A 7,094-nucleotide genomic window follows, 5' to 3' on the forward strand; every position below is an offset into this window, starting at 1 on the left:
TGTGTGTGTGTGTGTGTGTGTGTGTGTGTGTGTGTGTGTGTGGTGAGACAGAGTATCACTCTGTCACCCAGGGTGGAGTGCAGTGGCATGATCTCGGCTCACTGCAACCTCCACCTCCCGGGTTCAGGCAATTCTCCTGCCTCAGCTTCTGAGTAGCTGGAATTACAGGCATGCACCGCCACATCTGGCTAGTTTTTGTGTTTTCAGTAGAGGCAAGGGTTTCAGCATGGTGGCCAGGTGGTCTCGAACTCCTGATATCAAGGGATCCACCCGTCTCCGCCTCCCAAAGTGCTGAGATTACAGGCGTGAGCCACCGCACCCGGCCTTTAAAATTAATTTTTATAAAATGATCCCAGTCTACAATTCTTTATTAACATTTATGATCCTACTTCTCCAGCAGGTTGGATTGGGCATACTTCTAACTTTTGCATCTTAGTTTGATTCTTTATTTGGTTAGCCTTCATTTAAACTAGCAATCTGCAATAGGGTGTTTTCTCTACCATGCTATGCACATGGCCTGGCAGAGAGCTTTTCTGGTGCATTTTTGAAAAGGCCCATAACCTGGGAATACGCTCCCACTGCAAACACTAAGGAAAGAAGCAAACCACAAAGGGATCAAGGATTTCTCATGGAACATGTGCCCTGAACACTCTCTGGAAGTTTCCGTGATGTTTGCCGTCATGGCAATGGATTACTCTGGATCACGGCTGCTGCCCTGGGATTGTTCTGTTCATCTGCTTGCTGTTTTCATTTTTGTTAGCTTGCTGTTTGGACACTTAAGGCGGATTCCATTTTGTTATCCAGATGTTTCTATGCCCAGGGGCACTAGCATGCATTCTAATCACTGGGCATGTATTGCTCTTTAATAGTACGTAGAAAATTGAGAAAGCCTTGAGAGCTGGCCTGAAAAATTTATTAGTCCCTCACTAAAACTTCATCTTTAAAATCATGTCTCTATGGTGTGATTGTACCTGGAAGAACTAGAAATCAACCACTCAATTATGAGCTCAAGAGTGTATGAAATTGAACATGCTCAGAAATTAATCATTTTTCTCATCTCTTCTGTGAGTGATATCTCAGCAGTCAAGTTATCTTTCACTGCTAGGGGATATTCAAAAGTAAGAATTTGGAAGATCTTACTAAAAGGCTTTAGACAGAACCTGGAAATAGATTCTCTGCATTTGTATGCAAGTTAATTTTTGAATTCTCTACATATGCTGAGGGAAAAGATTAGGACGTCTAGATGGGCCTGGATAGCAAAGTCAGGGCCTGGTTTTTTTTCTGGTTAGTGCCTTGGGGAGATTAAGTGTGGCTATCACTCTGAATAAAATTTAACCCAAATGCTGAAACTTTTAGAGGAAACTGGATACATCAAACAGGAACCTGTTCTAACATCAAATGAGTGACTTATTTTGTTGCTTAACTAGGGTAGGTAACACTAAGCTGGCTATCAATAGCCCCCTGTTTCTTAGGGAATTTCTAATACAGTGTGACCATGTTTATTTGTAGATGGGACAGAGATGCCGATGGCATTCAGAAGTAAAACTAAGAAAGATGGTGCTTTTGGTACCTAAAATTATTTTTTTTCCTTTTAAAAGTTATAGTAATTTTTAAATTTTGGAAATTTAAAATTTTGGAAAATAAAAACTACAAGTACACTTATAGTAGACTTCTTTCCTTCCCTCCCTCCCTTCCTTCCGTTCCTTCCTTCCTTCCTTCCTTCCCTCCTTCCTTCCTTCCCTCCTTCCTTCCTTCCTTTCTTTCTTTCTCTCTTTTTCTCTCTTTTCTTTTCTTTCTTTCTTTTTCTCTTTTCAGGGTCCCACTCTGTGGCCTAAGCTGGGGTGCAGTGGCAGCATCAGGGCCCACTACATCCTTGACCTCCTGGGCTCAAACAATCCTCTCATCTCAGCCTCCCAAGTAGCTGGCACTATAGGTATGTACCACTGTGCCCAGACTATATATATATATATTTTTTTATTTTTATTTTTATTTTTTTTATTTTTTTCTTTGTAGAGATGGAGGCCTCACTTTGTTGCCCAGGCTGGTCTCGAGCTCCTGGCTTCAGGTGATCCTCCCATCTCAGCCTCCCAAAATGCTGAGAGGGCAGCTGTGAGCCACTGTGCCCAGCCAGCATGTCTTTTTTTGATCTGCCCAGTACCAACCCTCATTCTGGGAATTGCTCTTTCTGTTCCTTTAACCTGACGATTCCTGTGGGAGCAGCTATGCTCTGACATGGCCTGGCCCTGCCTAGGGCTGATTAGAGAAAAACAATACCAATGATCCTCTTCTCTGGGATATCTGAACCTGATTCCAGGGGTGATTATCAATATCTGCAACAATCAGGGAGGTCCGGGTACCCACCAATTAGGACAGACATTGGCTGAAAAACAATTGATATGGGTGCAGCAGTGCACGCGGGCTGAAGAGCACCCTTGTTTGAGAAGAAGGAACATAGGGATTCCCTCTTTGGGGGCAGAAGTTGGAAACTGTGCACTGGGGAGGCCTGTTTTCTTCCTGTAGACAAATCTCACTGTGGCGAATAGGAGTGAGGCCAACGGCAAGCTCTGGAGATGGAAGAGGCTCCTGAAGATGTTGAAACCCCTGGTCCCAGCTGTTCCGTGGGCCAGCTGGATTCCTGCCCTTCTATAGCTATATTGCTCAATCCTTTCCTTGGATCTGGGAGCAAATATATTTCATTTTTGGCCCAAGTTAGTTCAAGTTCAGATTCTTTTCCCCCATAACAGTAACAAAGAGTCCTAACTGATTCAACATTAAACTGTATTCTTTTTTTTTTTTTTTTTTTTTTTTTTTTGAGACGGGAGTCTCACTGTCTTCCAGGCTGGAGTGCAGTGGCGCGATTTCAGCTCACTGCAAGCTCCACCTCCCGGGTTCACGCCATTCTCCTGCCTCAGCCTCCCGAGTAGCTGGGACTACAGGCGCCCGCCAACACGCCCAGCTAATTTTTTGTATTTTTAGTAGAGACAGGGTTTCACCGTGTTAGCCAGGATGGTCTCGATCTCCTGACCTCGTGATCCACCCGCCTCGGCCTCCCAAAGTGCTGGGATTACAGACGTGAGCCACCGCGCCCGGCCAACTGTATTCTTTTTTTAAAAGCTTGTTTGTTTGTTTTAGAGACAGCGTCTTGCCCTGATGCCCAGGCTGGAGTACAGTGGCAGTATCATAGTTTACTAAAGCTGGAACGCCCGGGTGCAAGGGATGCTCCTTCCTTAGTTTCTGCAGTAGTTGGGACTACGGGCATGCACCACAACCAGCTAAATGTTTTTACAAAGATTTTTGGAGACAAGGTCTTGTGATGTTGCCCAGGCTTTTCTCAAACTCCTGGCCTCAAGCAATCCTCCCACCTCAGCCTTCTGAGCAGCTGGGATCACAGGCATGAGCCACCTCGTCCTGTCCAATAAAGCTTTGTAAAAAAGCCAGGCACGGTGGCTCACACCTGTAATCCCAGTGCTTTGGGAGGCCAAAGTGGGAGAATTCCTTGAGCCTAGGAGTTAGAAACCACCATGGGCAAAACAATGAAACCCCTATCTCTACTTTAAAAGAAAAAAAAAAAAAGCTTAGTGGAGTATAATTGACAAATAGAAATTGTATATAATTAACAGGTGTAACTTGATGGTTTGATATGCATGTACATTGTGAAATGATCATCACATCAAGCTAGTTAACATATCCATCACTTCACGCAGTTACCTCTGTGTGTGTAGGCGTATGTGTGTGTGGTGAGAAGACAAGATCTACTCTCAGCAAATTTCAAGTATACAATACAGTGTTAACTATAGTCACCATGCTGTACATTAGATTCACAGAATTTATTCATCCTGCATAATGGAAACTTTGTACCCTTTGACCAACATCTCCCCATTTCCCCCATCCTCCAACCCCTGGCAACCACCACTCTACCCTGTGCTTCTGTGAGTTCAACTATTTTAAAATCTACATAAGTGAGATCACGCACTATTTGTCTTTCTATGTCTGGCTTAGTTTACTTAGCATAATGTCCTTCAGGTTCACCCACGTTGCAAGTGGCAGAATTTCCTTCTTTTTTTAAGGCTAAATAATAGTCCATTGAATATTACATATATATATATATATATGTATATATATATACACACACACACACACATACACACACACCCCTCATTTTCTATTTCTTGAGGGTCTTACTCTATTGCCCAGGCTAGAGTGCAGTGGCATGACCATAGCTCACTGCAACATCTAACTCCTGTGCTTAAGTGATCCTCCCGTTTCAGCCTCCCAATTAGCTAGGACTTTAGGCACACACCACCATGCCTAGCTAACTAAACATTTTTTTTGCTGTAGAGATTGGGGGAGATATGTTGCCCAGGCTGGTCTGCAGACAGAGGTAATTATACCTCTTCTTTTCTGATTTCAGTGCCTTTTATTTCTTTTTCTTGTCTAATTGTTCTGATTAGGATTTCTAGTACTACGTTGAATAGAAGCAGGGTTAGTGGGCATTTGTAGCTAAAATCAGATATTAGAGAAAAACCTTTTAGTTTCTCCCTATTGATTATGATGTTAGCTATGGCCTTTCATATATTTTTTTTTTACTTTTGTGAACTGTTCATGGAAATACATATGTGATCTTTATTATGTTGAAGTATGTCCCCTCTATACTTATTTTGTTAAGAGCTGTTGTCATGAATGGATGCGGAATTTTGTCGAACACTTTTTCTGCACCTATTGAAATGATGCGGTAGTTTTTATAGTAGATAGTGTAGTTTTTTTATATTTCAATCTGTTTTTATAGAACATGTAGTTTTTATAGTAGATCATGTAGTTTTTATATTTCAATCTGTTAATTGTGGTATATCACATTGACTTGCATATGTCGAACCATCCTTGCATCCTAGGGATAAATCCCACTTGATTGTGGTGTATGATCCTTTTAATGTGCTGTTGAATTCAGCTTGCTAGTATTTTTTTGAGGAGTTTTGCATCTCTGTTCACCAGGTATATTGGCCTGTGGTTTTCTTCTTAGTGTTATTCTTTGTCTTTGATATTAAGGTGATGTCGACCTCATAAAATGGGTTTGGAGGTTGTCCCTCTTCTATTTTTTGGAAGAGTTTAAGAAGGATTGATAGTAATTCTTTTTTTGAATGTTTGTTAGGATTCACCTGTGAAGCCATCTGGTCCTAGGCTTTTCTTTGTTGGAAGGTTTTTCATTTTTCAGACAGGGTCTCACTCTGTCACCTAATCATGCCCAGGAGTGCAGTGGCATGATCTCAGCTCATTGTAGCCTCAATCTCCCAGGCTCAGGTGATTCTCCCACTGTAGCCTCCTGAGTAGCTGGGACTACAGGCACACACCATGCCCAGCTAATTTTTTGTGTTTTTAGTAGGGATGGGGTTTTGCTACATTGCCCAGGCTGGTCTTGAACTCCTGAACTCAAGCAATCTGCCTGCCTCAACGTCCCAGAGTGCTGGGAATACATGCCTGGGAATACAGGCATGAGCCACTGCACCCAGCCTGTTGGAAGGTTTTTGATTACTGATTTAGTCTCATTTGTGAATTGTCAGTTTAGGCTATTTTTCCTGATTCAGTTTTGATAGGTTGTATACATGCTTCTAAGAATTTATCAATTTCTTCTAAACTATCCAATTTGTTGGCATATAATTGTTCATACTAGTTCATTATAAGTTGTGATCAATCTTTTTTCTTTCTGAGGCATCTGTAGTAATTAATAATGATATTCTTATTTTTATAATGCCTTCAATCTTTTTTTTTTTTTTTTTAGGTAGGGTCTTGCTCTGCTGCCCAGACTGAAGTGCAGTGGCATAATCACAGCTTACTGCAACCTCTGCCTCCCGAGTTCAAGTGTTTCTCATGCCTCAGCTTCCTAAGTAGCTATGATTACAGGCGTATGCCACCATGCCTGGATAATTTTTGTATTTTTAATAGAGACAGGGTTTCACCGTGTTGGCAGGACTGGTCTTGAACTTCTGGGCTCAAGTGATCCACCCGCCTCGGTCTACCAGAGTGCTGGGATTACAGGCTTGAGCCACCTGGCCCAGCCAGACTGCCTTTTGATCTTGTTAACAAGTATGCATAATTTCTTATATTGTGGTATAACTAGCAGTTTCATATAGTTTTTAATTCTGCTTTCTCTTATTTAATGGTGTATTATTAATATGTAATACATTTATAATTTTATTAGATTTGGTATGTTAATTTTTTTTTCCTTTTTTTTGAAGACAGGGTCTCACTTTGTCACCCAGGCTGTAGTGCAGTGGCGTGATCTCGGCTCACTGCAGCCTTGACCTCCTGGGCTCAAGTGGTTCTCCTGCCTCAGCCTCCTGAGTAGCTGGGACTACAGGCATGCACCACCACGCTTGACTAATTTTTTGTATTGTTTTTAGAGACAGGGTTTCACCATGTTGCCCAGGCTCAAAGCGACCCACACACCTTGGCCTCCCAAAGTGTTGGAATTACAGGCGTGAGCCACCCTGCCCAGCCAAATATCTTAAATTATATACTAACAATAATGAATCAGTAAAATATATTTACTGATATAATATAGGACGTGTTGATACATGGTCTTCAGAGTAATCATTTTAATGTTTGCATAATATTTCATCTTATTGCTATAACAGTTAAAAGTTATTTTTTATTGAGGGCTTCTTCTGTTTCGGGTACCCTGTATATAGCGCATATATATATATATATATCCCATAACAATCATAGAGGAATTACTGTTTTCAGGGTAGGAATGTGACGACTGGCTTTGAGAGGCAAGCGTAATTCCTCAAAATCACAGAAAGTTACAGGCTACGTCTTGGCCTGTGCCCTTCCAAACCCATCTCTCCCATGCGACCTGGCTCCCTATTACCGTGGTTTACTATAGCAATTTCACCCTTGGTTGACATCTGTGTTACTTCCTGGATTTTGGATACTTCAGATTGGGTTAGATGTTTGGCATCTAATTGTTTGCTTCTGCTGACTTCAAAATTGCTGTTTTTAACTGCAAAGAGCATTTAACCTAAAGACATACACATTGTGTGAGGTTGTTGGACTCTAGTTTTTTTTTTTTTTTTGAGACAGAGCCTCATTCTGTTGCC

At 41.7% G+C, this 7,094-nt stretch overlaps 1 long non-coding RNA gene across 1 annotated transcript in view; it reads left to right on the plus strand.

Annotated features, from left to right (window-relative positions):
• LOC116463170 (uncharacterized) overlaps positions 1–2,708 on the plus strand; it is a 27,673-nt gene extending 24,965 nt beyond the window's left edge. The window contains exons 2-3 of the long non-coding RNA XR_004246600.1: positions 1,816–1,933; positions 2,014–2,708. This is a non-coding gene — a long non-coding RNA (uncharacterized LOC116463170). The remainder of the gene's footprint in view (positions 1–1,815; positions 1,934–2,013) is intronic.
• The last annotated feature ends 4,386 nt before the right edge of the window (positions 2,709–7,094 follow it).

Source organism: Hylobates moloch, unplaced genomic scaffold (genome assembly GCF_009828535.3).
Source record: "Hylobates moloch isolate HMO894 unplaced genomic scaffold, HMol_V3 SCAFFOLD_28, whole genome shotgun sequence".
Classification (NCBI taxonomy): domain Eukaryota; kingdom Metazoa; phylum Chordata; class Mammalia; order Primates; family Hylobatidae; genus Hylobates; species Hylobates moloch.